The sequence below is a fragment of the Aquarana catesbeiana genome, linkage group LG04, assembly GCF_042186555.1.
Source record: "Aquarana catesbeiana isolate 2022-GZ linkage group LG04, ASM4218655v1, whole genome shotgun sequence".
In the NCBI taxonomy this organism is placed as follows: Eukaryota; Metazoa; Chordata; class Amphibia; order Anura; family Ranidae; genus Aquarana; species Aquarana catesbeiana.
Window position 1 is genome coordinate 454,308,879 of NC_133327.1, and position 16,090 is coordinate 454,324,968.

The window sequence follows — 16,090 nt, forward strand, 5'->3', positions numbered from 1 at the left end:
GAGTATAAGATTTCCTATCATTTGAGCCCAGTCTTGCCACACAGAGTTAATCCATCTCTGAGCAATCCTCTTTTATTGTTCAGTGAGACAATTCTTGACAAACTGAGAAAAACTTTGTCAAATCCTCCCCCTTGCTGTGAGTGACAGGTGATTTGCATCTCGTGCTTCAGCCTAAGAGACGTGCAGTATTTTTAAATTCCCTCCCCCACTCCTTTCTTCAGCAGCTCTGCAAGGATTGGCTGTTCCACACCTCAGCATGATTTCGCATGCTGAAGTCATGTGGTTACTTTCCTGTCTTTTCACTGGATGTTAGAGATCATAGCAGAAGTTCAGTGTTAGAAATACACAGAGAAAAAGAATATTGACAAGGGGAGTGTAGAGGTGGGCGGGGAGTCTACTGACATCACAACTCCACCCACCGAGCTCCAGACAACAGACCCACCCACAGAATATGCAGTTTTTCGGGTCTAATAACAGACAGAGGGGAGACATTTTACAGATAAAGATACATGCAGGAGGCATGTATATCCTTATAGATAACCCCTATGGCAGTAGTTTAGAAAGGATGACATTGGGTTTACATCCAACTAATGTTACTCTGAGTGCAAAAGATTGAAGATGACCTTGGGCATTCACTGAATTAATTTATATAATTATTATTATTATTATTATAATACTGGATTTATACAGCACCAATGGTTTGTACAGCACTTTACAATTAAACCACTTACATACTGGGCACTTTTACCCCCTTCCTGCCCATGTCAATTTTCAGCTTTCAGTGCTGTCACACTTTGAATGACAACTGCGCGCTCATGCTATACCGTATCATATGACAGTCTTATAATTTTTTTACACAAATAGAGCTTTCTTATGGTGGTGTTTAATCACCACTAGGTTTTTTTAATTTTTTGCTAAAAAAAAAACAAAAAAAGACCGAAAATTTGGTAAAGTAAAAAAAATTTTTCATAGTTTGTTATAACATGTAGGTAACTTTTCTCCTTCATTGATGTGCACTAATGAGGCTGCACTGATGGGCATTGATAGGCTGCACTGGTGGGCACTGATAGGTGGCACTGATGGCCACTGATTGGCAACTCCGGTGGCCACTGTTGGGGCTGCACTGATAATCAGGACACTGTGCCCTGATTATCAGTGTAGATGTCCCTTTCACACAAGTCAGTTACCGTCTCTCCTCTCCTCTCCTCACCCTGACAGCGCGAGGAATGCCGATAACCGGCTTGTGTTTACATCATGAGCAGCTGTAATTGGACACAGATGATCATGTGTGATTGGCCTTTTACCCTGATCTGTCATCAGCTGTGTCACAGAAATCACAGAGCTATATCACAGTGATCACAGCGTGCGGCGGACATGATCACAGGAGGACTTCATATGATACCCTCCCAGAACCCCACCACGCTGTAGCCATCATCTGGCTATAGTGTGGTCGGGAAGTGGTAAAAGGGAGACAGTACAGTTACAAAATATAAAAAAAAAGATCTTTTTATGCTCATAAGAGCTTACGATCTAATAGGGTGGGGCAAGTGGTACAAAAGGTAATAACTGTGAGGGATAAGCTGATGAAGGGATTAAAAGTTCAGTTGTTAGGTGAAGGTGGACAGACTGAGATAGAGAGTTCCAGAGGATGAGAGAGGCTCTAAAAAAGTCCAGGAGATTAGCATGGAAGGAAGAGACAAGAGATCTAGAGAGCAGGAGGTCATGGGAGGAGCAGAGAGGACGGTTTGGGTGATATTTTGAGACAAGACTGGTAATGTAGCTCAGGGCAGAGTTGTAAATGGCTTTGTATGCTGAAATTAGTATTTTGCATTTAATTCCCTAGGCAATCGGAAGCCAGTGGAGGGAATGGCAGAGAGGGATGGCAGACACTGAGCGGTTGTTAAGGTAGATGAGTCTGACAACAGTATTCATGATAGACTGAAGGGGGGGATAAGTTGGGTTGAGGTGAGCCTAAGAGAAGGCCTAACCCAAACTCACACTCTTTTGTACTCCAATGAACTGTGGACCAGGGTCATTCCATGCTCCACAGCTCACATAATGACCTGGCCTGCAGCTCATTGGTGTACAAAAGAGTGTGAGGTTGGAGTAATGGTTAGAAATGAATTTGGAGGACACCCAAGCTCTACTAAAGATTAACATAATTTAAATTTTAAGTATGAATTTTGTATTGCTTTCTTTATTAAGCGCAATTGTGTACGATAGTAAATGAAATAATTTTGCAAAGGCAAAAATGCCATGATTTCTGAAAATTGCATCACAAGCATCACATTAGCCAAAGGTGTACACATGCTGCAGCAAGAATTAAGAACTCTGGATGCTACTGCCTGACAATTGTGACCCATTTAATTAAATGGGGCCACACTGCAAGTGCCCTGTAATTGCATGCTTTTGCGGTGGGTCCAAGGGGGTTAAAGCAGATGGTGAGAAAGCAACACAACGCTGACTGCTTTAACCCCTTATCTGCTCTACTACACAAGGTTACAGGGCACTTGCAGAGTGGCCTCATTCACTTGAATGGGACATGCTTGGCAGGTTCTATATCCACCAACCAAGTCAGGGCATATAACTCTAGCTGCAGCATGTGTACATCTCTGGCCACTGCAGCTAAAGGGCGTGAGGTTGGGACGGGGTGGTAAAAACACGTCTTAACTATGGGGTTTTACCACCCCCAAACTGCAAATGTAAATGAACCCTTATGCCGCGTACACACGGTTGGACTTTCCGACAACAAGGGCCGACGGTCTTTCCAACGGTTCTTCGACGGAGTTACGACAGACTTTCGAATGACCGGACTTGCCTACACACGATCACACCAAAGTCCGGCGGATTCGTACGTGATGACGTATGACCGGACTTAAATAAGGAAGTTGATAGCCAGTAGCTAATAGCTGCCCTAGCGACAGACGAACGGAATTTTCGACCGGACTCGAGTCCATCGGAAAGATTTGAAGCATGTTCCAAATCTAACGTCCGTCAGATTTTCGACCGAAAAAGTCTGCTGCAGGTCCGATGAAGCCCACACACGGTCGAATTGTCCAGTCCGGTTGAAAAGTCCACTCGTGTGTACGCAGCATAACTGTTCTGAGCCCCCTATAGGGCAGCTTTCATAATGATGTGCTGCGGCTGACATGCACCACGGGTGTAGCGCAGTGCATCTGCTACTTTCCCAGGTTAGCTGTACTTTGCCATAGACTTCTATTATATCCTGCAGGCATGGTGCACTTTCTAAAGTGCACCAAAACTCCTGCATTCAGAAAGTGAACCAAACCCGAAGGATATAATAGAAGTCTATGGCTAAGCACAGCAAACCCGCAGGAAAGCTGCAGCTACACTGCACTGTATCCTCAGTGTGGGTAAATCGGAACACATCCGTCAGCCCTATACTGTTATTGCTTCACACTGACCTGAAGATCTCTTCTTACCTGCTGCTGGCACCACTCTGAAGACCAGCTGGTATCACTCCGCCTGGGTCCAGGAGCCAGTACTATACAGGAGGCATTGGCTTATGCATCTCTTGCTCCTTCCTAAAGCCCAAACTTTACAAGTAGTCCCTATGCATTGCCCTCTGTTTGATGCTCTGGAAAAGTGAGTCAGCAAGCCCAGGCCGCAATCTACTGGTATATCGCAATCTACAGGTTGCTGAACCCCGCTGTATACTAAATAAGCAGGTCTTTAGCAATGGCAGTTAGAGTAGAATGCATCACTACAGTTTAGCACTGGACTGGACATGGTGCAAATAATATGAAGGCATGCCTTGCATTAAAATGCAAAAACTACATTTTGAAATGGTTGTAAACCTCTGACATAAAATATGAACAAAGCATATCCCTATCCAATCCAGTCATCTCCAGTGTAATTTCTGTCTGCTGCCTCATTCCTCTGCTATCTGTATGAGTCCCTTCTGACAAGTTTTCCAGACACCAAGAATTAAAAGGTGACAAGGGAGGGAGATCCAGCATATAGCCTGTAATTGACAGCCTTAGCTCTGTTCCTGTGTGCTGTGTGAAGCGGGGTAAATCCCTTCCCTCCAATCAGCTCTCCTCCCTGAGCTCAGCAGAGTGTAATTTCACCTCTATACCCCTCGCTTTCTAAAAGCGCAGATAAGCTGTAAGCTGTATAAATCCTAGACTTTGAACAGATGTACAGAAGGGAAAACTACAGATAAACAGGCACAACTTATTTAGGAGGATTTGTTTCAACTAGGTGTATCACCTGAGGCCAATCACTTCACTGGATATATGAAATGGTTTACAACCACTTTAAGACTAGTAACTGATACTGTTTAAAGTATAATTATAGCAAGTTCCACATGCTTTATTTTGCCCCTCCCCTACAACATTTTGAAAAAAAAACACTGTATCTGAGAAACCGAGTTTTTGCTGCATACCAATGGCTGGTTAGTACTTCACCATCTTTAAAATTGCCTACTACAAATAACTTCAGATGAATTACAGGACTCTCTGAAAACATGCGGTGTGGCTGATCCAAGATGCACAATAAGGAAGCACTTGAAGAAAGATGGGCTTCATGGTTGAGTCGCCAGAAGAAGGCCATTACTACGCAAATGCCACAAAGTATCCTGCATACAGCACACCAAACAGCACAGAGACAAGCCTAAAACCTTCTGGCACAAAGTCATTTGGAGTGATGAGATCATAATTGAGCTTTTTGGCCACAACCATAAACGTTACATTTTGAAAGATGTCAACAAGGCCTATGATGAAAGGTACACCATTCCTACTGTGAAACACGGAGGTGGATTGCTGATGTTTTGGGGTTGTGTGAGCAACAAAGGCACAGGAAATTTGGTCAAAATTTATGGCAAGATGAATGCAGTATGTTATCAAAAAATACTGGAGGAACATTTGCATTCATCAGCCAGGAAGCTGCACATGGGACGTACTTGGACATTCCAACATGACAATTATCCAAAACACAAGGCCAAGTCGACCTGTCATTGGCTACAGCAGAATAAAGTGTAGGTTCTGGAGTGGCCATCTCAGTCTCCTGACCTCAATATCATTGAGTCACTCTGGGGAGATCTCAAACGTGCAGTTCATGCAAGACAGCCCAAGAATTTACAGGAACTGGAGGCTTTTTGCCAAGAAGAATGGGCAGCTTTACCATCTGAGAAGATAAAAAGCCTCATCCATAAATACCACAAAAGACTTCAAGCTGTCATTGATGTTAAAGGGGGCAATACACGGTATTAAGAACTGGGGTATGTAAACTTTTGATCAGGGTCATTTGGGTAGTTTCTGTTGTCATTGTGATTTAAAAAGAGTAAACACAGTTTATTGATAATAAATGGCTTCAGCCAAACACTAACCATGAGTGAAAGAAAAGTTTTTGTGTTATCATTCATATTCTCTGAAAAATGGCCAAGAAATCATACATTCTGCCAGGGTATGAGCACAACTGTATATTTAAATGTAGTGTAATATTTCATTTAACAGAAAGAAATAAAGTACTCTTTACATTTTTTCAAGGTTAAAAAGAAACCTGTTGCTACACGTTTTCTGCAGTATTGATATAATTTGGTGTCAAAGGTCACAGGTAACAGCAAATGTAAATAGAAGCATCTGTTTCTTATTTTAGTTTTCATTTCAGAAATATTTGGTTGCTAATCCACACTTATACACATATGTTGCAACAAACAGTAGAAGCTGATGTATTGCTAGAATTTGTAAAATTCCAATACAGTAACCCAGAATGAATACACAGGAACAGTATGAACTTGTAAGCTGCTAATATATCATGGTCTTCTTTTTTGTTAAAGTTGATGTACTTAGGCCCCTTTCACACGGGGCTGTCCATTTTTACTACTCCGCTTGCTCAGCGGGGATCGCTCAGTTGATCCCCGCTGAGTCGGCGGATGACAAGTCCGTCTCTGCACACTGTGCATTGATGGGCCTGTCAAAGAGTAAAGAGTCCGCTCTCCCCTAAGGGGGGTGGGGTGGATGATGATTATTGACCACCTGTCCGTTTTCATCCGATCTGCCAGAAGGATGGAAAATAGGACATGCATCCGTCTGGATTTTGTGGATCGGGGCGGATCGGATGTCAGCAGACATGTCACCACTGACATCCGTCGCTTCATAGAGCTGTATGGAGCGACCGTTCAGATCCACCTGAAAAAACTCACAGACGGATCTGAACGGTCCGCCTGTGTGAAAGGGGCCTTACGGTCTTTTCTTGTGCCTTATACGACATTGTCTTGTTACCTCAATAGAAAATATTGAAATATAAAGTTCATGTATTTGTGAAACAAAGTACACACAATGGAAATTGTAAACTTTTTTAACCATATTGAACAAGCAAACTTTCGCTCTTAATTCAAACAGTTCCTACAGATTAAGGTGATATACAGTACTTAACCCTTTCGCTGCCAGGCCCTGTGCTCCATTTTGTACACTCAGGTGGCCAGACCATTTTTGCAATTTTTCCTTTGTTTTTATTTTTCACTTATAGCTTTCAGAATTTGTGAAAGACCCCCCAAACCATATATTTTCTGAATGCACATGATAAGTAGAATAAAAAGAAGGTACTACTGATTTTTTTAGACCCCGCGGTATTTGCGCAAATGTTTATCAAACCAATATATTTGCAAAAAATACTTTAAAACCATTATTAGCAGAAAAACACAGCAAATTTTACAAAATTCCTACTAAATATTAAAGCTTAATCTGTATTGAGTGAATAAATAACAAATATTTGTAACTTTTAAATTGCGTCTTTTTGCATAATGGTGAAAATTGAACAGACGCAAAAGTGTAAATATCCAAATTTCTCTAAAAATCTGAAGGTTTTCATTTTTCCCTTACAGCTTTCAGAATTTGTGAAAGACCCCCAAAACCATATATTTTCTGAAAGCATATGACCTCTAGAATAAAAAGAAGGTGCTACTGATTTTTTAGACTCTGTAGTATTTGCGCAAATGTTTATCGAACCAATATATTTGCAAAAAATACACTAAAACCATTATTAGCAAATAAAAACACAGCTAATTTTACAAAATGTCTGCTAAATCCCTACTAAATATAAAAGCTTAACCTGTATGGAGTTAATAAATAACAAAAAGTTTAAATTTTTACATTGTGCCTTTTTGCAAAATGGTGAAAATCGAACGTACGCAAAAATGTAAATATCCAAATTTCGCTAAAAATCTGAAGGTTTTAATTTTTCCCTTACAGCTTTCAGAATTTGTGAAAGACCCCCAAAACCATATATTTTCTGAAAACATATGACCTCTAGAATAAAAAGAAGGTGCTACTGATTTTTTAGACCCCGTGGTATTTGCGCACATGTTTATCAAACCAATATATTCACAAAAAAGAAACACTAAAACTATTATTAGCATAATTTTACAAAAATTTTACAAAATCCCTGCTAAATCCCTACTAAATATAAAAGCTTAACCTGTATGAAGTTAATAAATAACAAATATTGTAAATTTTAAATTGCGTCTTTTTGCAAAATGGTGAAAATCGAACGTACCCAAAAATTTCTCTAAAAATCTGGAGGTTTTCATTTTTCATTTACAGCTTTCAGGATTTGAAAAGACCCCTCAAAGTAGACATTTTCTAAAAGCACATGGCCAGTAGAATAAAAAAAAGTGCTACTGATTTTTTGGGCCCCGCAATAATTGCGCAAATGTTCATCATATCGCTATTTTCACAAAAAAAACACTAAAATTATTAATATTGCACATAAACACAACGTAACTTACAAATTTCCTGCAAAATTAGTACTAAAGCCTCGTTCACATGTGGCATACTAAAGTGTATGCCCATGGGGGGCCATGTGTAACCGCACAGGGATGCACAGATGTTCCCTACATCCCCGTACAAGCAGTCCCATTTATGTCAATTGGGATGCAATGGCTGCACAGGCGTAGCTGCTGTTCCCAATCTGACATCTGTGTGGGTGTGGGTACATGACCCCAAAGGCAGTGTGAGCTCAGGGACATATATGCGGCCCTACATGGATGTAAAATTGGGAGCAACGGCTCTGTTCATGCAGGTGCTACATCCCAAATGACATCAATGGGACTGTCTGCACAGAGATGCACAGAACACCTGTGCATCCCTGCAAAGGTACGCTGTGTATGCCCTGTGTGAACAAGTCCTTAGGCCCCTTTCACACAAGCACACTGATCGGGTCTGCTTGTCCATTTTTCAGATGGGCCCAATTGGACTACCCATTGTTTTCTATGGAGAGACTGATGTAAATGCACATGTGTCTGTTTAGAACCGCTTGCATCTAATCCAGTCCGCTAAAAACAGACGGATGGGGATTCCATTCCCCATCAATCTACTTACAGTCACCAGCTCTCTGCTCACGGAGCACTGAAAACCGAGCGATAAGCAGTGTTTGATCACTCAGTTCTCAGCCTTAGAGCTGGTGGGAGACCGATGCTTCATCCACCTAGGTAAGTATGATTCTTAAAAAAAATCCCCAACTTCTCTTTTAAATAAAAACTCTTTTACAAACATCTTTTCAAACAAAAATATGAATACATGCAATGATGTACTATGGAAAAAGCAAGCACACAACTTACAAGAAGGTGGTTTTGCCCTCTTTAGCAAAGATGGCTTTCAATAGATCTAGAAGGCTTTTGCATGACTGCCTACCAATTTGTGATATCTACAGTACCTGACCATGAGATTGTGTTTCCAGCGCTGGTTCTCAGCGACAGGGTACTGTGCATCTCGCGCTGGGCCGCTCATCGGGAAAGAAAAACTTTTTTTTCCTTTCGCGATGAGCGACAGGCAGTGCTGACAGCTGTCTGGTATGAATCATGAGGGGGAACGCCGCGCCAAATTTTAAATAAAAAAACGGTGTGGGTTCCCCCCAGGGGCATACCAGGCCCTTAGGTCTGGTATGGATTTTAAGGGGAACCCCCTACGCCGAAAAATCGGCCTGGGGGTCCCCCCAAAATCCATACTAGACCCTTATCTGAGCACGCAGCCTGGCCGGTCAGGAAAGATGGTGAGGACGAGCGAGCACCCACCCTCCTGAACCATACCAGGCCGCATGCCCTCAACATGGGGGGTGGGCACTTTGGGTAAGGGGGGCACCCTGTGGGCCCCCCCACCCCAAAGCACCTTGTCCCCATGTTGATGAGGACAGGGGCCTCTTCCCGACAACCCTGGCCGTTGGTTGTCGGGATCTGCGGGTGAAGGGCTTATCGGAATCCGGGAGCCCCCTTTAATAAGGGGGCCCCCAGATCCCGGCCCCCCACCCTATGTGAATGAGTATGGGGTACATCGTACCCCTACCCATTCACCTGGGGGAAAAAGTGTCAATAAAAAAAACACACTACACAGGTTTTAAAAGTAATTTATTAGGCAGCTCCGGGGGTCTTCTTCCGACTTTGGGGTCTTCTTCCGACTTCGGGAGTCTTCTTCTGACTTCTCCGCTCTTTCTGGCCTCTTCTTCTGGTGTCCGCTTCTTCTCCCGCTCTCCGGCCTCTTCTCCCGGTGTCCGCTTCTTCTCCCGCTCTCCGGCCTCTTCTCCCGGTGTCCGCTTCTTCTCCCGCTCTCTGGCCTCTTCTCCTGGTGTCCGGTTCTTCTGCCAGGCTCCTCCGCTATCTTCTGCCGCTCTTTTGCTAGCAGTGGTCCGGTCTTCACAGTCTTGTTCCTTCTTCTCTTCTTTTGATGTTGAAACAAAGCTGTCTCCCACTGTTATGCTGTGTGAGCGGTGCACGATCACTTATATAGGCATGGGGCGCCCCTTATGATGTCACAGTCCCATCATGCTCCGGGACTGAAAATAGAGCGGCAGAAGATAGCGGAGGAGCCCGGCAGAAAAAACGGACACCGGGAGAAGAGGCCAAAGAGCGGGAGAAGAAGCGGACACCAGGAGAAGAGGCCGGAGAGCGGGAGAAGAAGCGAGCACCGGGAGAAGAGGCCGGAGAGAGCGGAGAAGTCGGAAGACCCCCAAATTCGGAAGAAGACCCCCGGAGCTGCCTAATAAATTACTTTTAAAACCTGTGTAGTGTGTTTTTCTATTGACATTTTTCCCCCAGGTGAATGGGTAGGGGTACGATGTACCCCATACTCATTCACATAGGGTGGGGGGGCCAGGATCTGGGGGCCCCCTTATTAAAGGGGGCTCCCAGATTCCGATAAGCCCTCCACCCACAGACCCCGACAACCAACGCCCAGGGTTGTCGGGAAGAGGCCCTTGTCCTCATCAACATGGGCGCCCCCCTGACCCAAAGCACCCACCCCCCATGTTAAGGGCATGCGGCCTGGTACGGTTCAGGAGGGGGGGCGCTCGCTCATCCTCACCCCCTTTCCTGACTGGCCTGTGCTCGGATAAGGGTCTGGTATGGATTTTGGGGGGACCCCCACGCCAATTTTTTGGCATGGGGGTTCCCCTTAAAATCCATACCAGACCTAAGGGCCTGGTATGCCCCTGGGGGGAAACCCACGCTGTTTATTTAAAATTTGGCACAGCGTTCCCCCTCTTGATTCATACCAGACAGCTGTCAGCACTGCCTGTCGCTCATCGCGAAAGGAAAAAAAAGTTTTCCTTTCCTGATGAGCAAGCCAGCTCGGCGCTGGCTCCCACGACGGGGCTCGCAGGTGTCAAATATCGCTGATAACAGCAGCGAGATTGACACAATATCGCAGTCACCTACTGTACAATTTTTTGTTTTTGAAAACTCTTCTGAAAAATTTCGTCAGCTGCAAAATACTGTATTTGTGAGTTTTCTTTCATGAACTGCCTGTTTCAAATCCCCTCAGAACATTTCAATGGGATTCAAATTAGGGCTTTGAGCAGGACAGTCCAAAACCCCCCTTTTTATTTTTTTTGTGAGGTAATACTACAAGTGTATAATTGTGCATTTATTACTGTAACAATAGATATAGATACAAGGGGTCACACAGTAACAATATAGCAATTCCGACGTGCAAAATTCCTACACATGCTCGGAAACAATTCGACGCATGCTCGGAAGCATTGAACTTCATTTTCCCGGCTTGGTGTAGTGTTGTACTTCACCGCGTTCTTGACAGTCGAAAGTTCAGAAAACTTTTGTGTGACCGTGTATATGCAAGGCAAGCTTGAGCAGAATTCCATCAGAAAAACCATCCAAGGTTTTTCTGATGGAAATTCCGATCGTGTGTACAGGGCAGAGTTCCCTTCACTGGAACTAAGAGGCCAAGCCCAAACCCTAAAAAACAACCCCACATCATAATCCCCCTCCACCAAATGATTTGGACCAGTGCACAAAGCAAGGTCCATAAAGACATGGATGAGTGAGTTTGGGGTGGAGGAACTTGACTGGCCTGGAGTCCTGACCTCAGCACAACAGAACACCTTGGGATGAATTAGAGCAGAGACTGTAAGCCAGGCCTTCTTGGCCAACATCAGTGCCTAACTTCACAAATGCCCTTGAAAGAATGGTCAAACATTCCCATAGACACACTCCTAAACCTTGTGGACAGCCTTCCCAGAAGAGTTGAAGCTGTTATAGCTGCAAAGGGTGGGTCAAATGAATTTTGAACCCTACGAACTAAGACTGGGATGCCATTACAGTTCATGTGCGTTTAAAGGCAGGCGTCCCAATACTTAGGCCAATATATTGTATATTGCTTGTGACACTGAGCATGGCTATGAACTTAAGGCTGGTTCACACCACAGAGATGCAGAGAACATGTGTGAGGCTGCCTGCTGGCTAAGTGGGTAGCAATTCTGTCTAGCAGCACTGGGGTTGCTGGTTTAATTCCCCAACACCCTAATGCTTGTGTCAAAGTTGATATGTTCTACCTGTATGGGTTTCTCACTACAATCCAAAAACACGTTGGCAATTTATTTGTCTCCTGTCGAAATAGCCTCTAATGTAAGAAAGTATTAAAAGTTCCTGCTCATCAGGTGCAATCACTTTAGACATACATGAAGAGACAGATTGAAATATACTGGTGGGCGTGTACTTCTATAGGGTGTGTGTCGGTGTGCTACCAATACAACTTACCTTATATAAAGGGCTGCAGTGAGGGGGGGGGGGGGTTCCTTTGGCCTGAGAGGGCCAGGTTTTTTGCTGTGATTTGTGGGGGCAAAGGAATGATATTGTGCCTATTGACAAACGCCCAACTAGGGGCTTTTTGTTTGCTGAAATTCTTCTGCATTTTTTTCAATCAAAAGTGGGTTTATGTGGCCATGCTTTCAATGTTGTGTGTATTGTTCCTGTCTGTCCATGCAAATGTGGTTTGGGAGCATGTGCTGACCTTCTACTCTTTGATCTCATTACTTAATCATGTACACAGAAATACAGCTTTCAGCAGAACATGGTCACCAATTTATGTATGTATGTGGATTTGTGGGGTGGTGGCGGGTGTTATATTTTGAACATGTGGCTTTTTCAATATTATGTTGGAATGCTTTGTAAGAATAATGACTGTTAAGTATGTTTCTATAATCTTGCAGATAAAAATGTGATATGTGGCCCATTATACACTGAAAGTAAAGCTGTGTCCACTGTAAGGTTTCGACAAATTTTAGATTGTAAGCTCCTATTAGCAGGGCCCTTAAAACCCAATTGCTAACTGTTTTGCTAAATGTAGCACCATACATCCTGTAGACATTTTTTGAAGCTAGTAAATGAATGTACATAACTTTGTTTCTGCTGGCAAAATAAAAGTAAATCATTGAGCTTGTTTGTTTTGTTCTTTTACATCTTAGGCTGCTTTCACACTGGCGGCGCTTAACAGGTGCTATAAATAGCGCCTGTAAAGAGCCTCTCCTCTCACTCCAATGTGAACTGTCCCTGACCCTAGGTTCACACCAATGCATTTTTTAGTGCGTTTTGCAGTTTTCAGAAACACTCTACAGTCCATTTAACATGGTTTCCTATAGTACTAGTTTACATCTATGCGTTTTGTGGCCAGTGTGTTTTTGGAAATGGGAAATGGTCGGTGACTTTTTTCACACAATTTGCGGGTAATAGATCTCAATGGAACTGCACCAGAAATGCAACTGTTGCCTTTGTGATGTGATTTTTGATGTGTTTTGCGGTTATTTTATTTTTTTTACACTGTATATAGCTGGTTGCTAACGGGGGGGGGGGGGGCAGGAAGCCAGCTGCCGCGTCCTTAACAACCAATGAATCTTCAGCTGTCAGTGGCTTCCCCACTGAAAGCACAAAAAAAGCCAGCCAAAAAAAACAGCAAAAAAACTGCATTGTCGTCGTCCCCCCAGGTCTAGTATGGATTCAGAGGGGTCCCCCCCATGCCAAAATTTTACAAAAATGGTGTGGGGTCCTCCCCCCATTACCAGGCCCTTTGGGTTTGGTATCAATATTTAGGGAGAACCCCGCATCAAAATCTAAAAAATTGCGTGGGAGTTCCCCACAATCCATACCAGGCCCTTCAGGTCTGCTATGGATAATAAGGGGAACACTGCCCCAAAATAATGGCGTGGGGGTCCCCCCAAAATCCATACCAGACCCTTATCCAAGCACGCAACTTGGCAGGCCACAGGAAAATGGGGGGGACCAGAGAGCGGCCGCCCCTCCTGAACCATACCAGGCCACATGCCCTCTACATGGGGAGGGTGCTTTGGGGCCCCCCCAAAACACCTTGTCCCCATGTTGATGGGGACAAGGGCCTCATCCCCACAACCCTTGCTCAGTGGTTGTGGGGGTCTGCGGGCGGGGGTCTTATCGGAATCTGGAAGCCCCCTCTAACAAGGGGACCCCCAGTTTCCGCTCCCCCCATGTGAATGGGTATCAGGTACATTGTACCCCTACACATTCACCAAAAAAAAGCAGTAAGATGTGACAAAAGACAAAAGCCAGTTTTTGACAAATCCTTTATTGTAAAATAGCTCTTCTTCTTTCCCCGCTTCTTCCTCCAGTCTTCTCCATCTTCCACCGGCTTCTTCTTCCCCCCGCTTCTTCCTGCATCTACCTCCGCTTCTTCCTCTGGTCTTCGCCATCTTCCTCCAGCTCCATTCTTTCTCCTCTGCCAGTGGCGTAGCGTGGGTTGTCAGCGCCCGGGGCAAGGCAAGTAATTTGTGCCCCCTAACTTACGTACTTTTAGCACTCCCCGAATCCTGTCCCTTCCCTTCCTACAATAGTACTAACCAACCTGATTCCTATACTGACCACTACACTACACTGTCCACTACCCTGACCACTATACTGTCCACTACACTACAATAACCACTATACTGTCCATTACACTATACTGACCACTATACTGTCCACTACACTATACTGACCACTACACTGTCCACTACACTACACTGTCCACTATACTCTACTGTCCACTATACTGACCACTACACTGTCCACTACATTACACTGACCACTATACTGTCCACTACATTATACTGTCCACTATACTGACCACTACACTATACTGTCCACTACACTCTACTGTACACTATACTATCCACTACACTACACTGACCTACCTGATTCCTATACTGACCACTACACTACACTTTCCACTACACTGACCACTACACTATCCTACCTACAGTATTCCTATACTGACCACTACACTGCATGACTCTAGCTGCCCTTCTACTCTCTCTATGACTGGCAGCTCCCTCTCCCCAGACCATGTCCACCACCCCCAGGGGCCAGCAACACGACTCTCATGATTATAAGGGAGTCTCACCTTCTCTTCTTTGTTCTCCATCGGTCCGGAGGGGAGGAGGAGGAGGAGAAGACAGCGGCGGCTCACAATCTCCATTTCTTGTGTCCCCCGCGATCCGCCATGTTCAGACTTCGGCACCCTGTGACTGGGTGTATGGGGTCATGTGTGGCAGCGGGGCTGGCCTGTTAACGATCGCGGTTGCTCCTGGAGTCCCACCTCTGCACATGACCCCATCCGCCCAATCACAGGGTGCTGGACACTGAACAAGCGGGACTCCAGGATCTACCGCGATCATGGACAGGCCAGCCCTGACAGTGCACATGATCCCATATGCCCAATCACAGAGCGGCGGAGACTGAACATGGCAGCCAGAGCGTGGGGACACAGAAAAGTAAATTTAGAAGCAGGCAGCCAGTAGTGACACACACTGGCGTGGAATTTTGCCCCCCTAAATGTTGCGCCCTGGGCCATGGCCCCCTCCGCACCCCCCACGCTACGCCACTGTCCTCCGCCGCTGACCTGCTATGAAAACGAACCTCCTCCGACACTGTGGCCAGCTGATCTGTCCACTTCCATGGCACCCATTTCATATATAACTATGGGGCTTGGCCACCGGATGACGTCATCAGGAGACCCCGCCCTTTGTGGGGCAGGGTCTTGGAGTCACGTCATCTGCCCCATCGCAGCATTGGAGGAGGTTCATTTTTTGAATGTTCAGCAGGAGCGGCGGAGGAGAAAGACCGGAGGACTGACTGGGGGAAGAAGAAGCCGGTGGAAGATGGAGAAGACCGGAGGAAGAAGTGGAGGAAGATGGAGGAAGAAGCGGGGGAAGAAGAAGCCGGAGGAAGATTGAGAAGACCGGAGGAAGAAGCAGAGGAAGATGGAGGAAGAAGTGGGGGAATAAGAAGTCGGAGGAAGATGGAGAAAAAAGATGGAGAAGACCGGAGGAAGAAGTGGGGAAAGAAGAAGAGCTATTTTACAATAAAGGAATTGTCAAAAACCGGCTATTGTCTTTTGTCACATTTTACTGCTTTTTTTTGGTGAATGTGTAGGGGTACAATATACCCGATACCCATTCACATAGGGGGGGGCGAGATCTGGGGATCCCCTTATTAAAGGGGGCTTCCAGATTCCGATAAGCCCCCCACCTACAGACCCCCACAACCACTGGGCAAGATCAACACATCAACATGGGGACAAGATGTTTTGGGGGGACCCCAAAGTACCCTCCCCATGTTGAGGGCATGTGGCCTGGTATGGTTATTTTCCTGCGGCCTGCCAGGTTGCGTGCTTGGATAAGGGTCTGGTATGGATTTTGGGGGGGACCCCCACACCAATTTTTTTTTATTTTGGCGCAGTATGGATATTCCCTTAATATCCATACCAGACCTGAAGGGCCTGGCATGGATTTTGGGGGGACCCCCACGCAATTTTTTTTTTTTTAATTGGCGTAG

General features: G+C 45.0%; 1 protein-coding gene across 6 annotated transcripts in view; it reads right to left on the reverse strand.

Annotated features, from left to right (window-relative positions):
• LG04H6orf118 (linkage group 04 C6orf118 homolog) overlaps positions 1-16,090 on the reverse strand; it is a 247,397-nt gene that overhangs the window by 71,123 nt on the left and 160,184 nt on the right. The window lies entirely within an intron of this gene.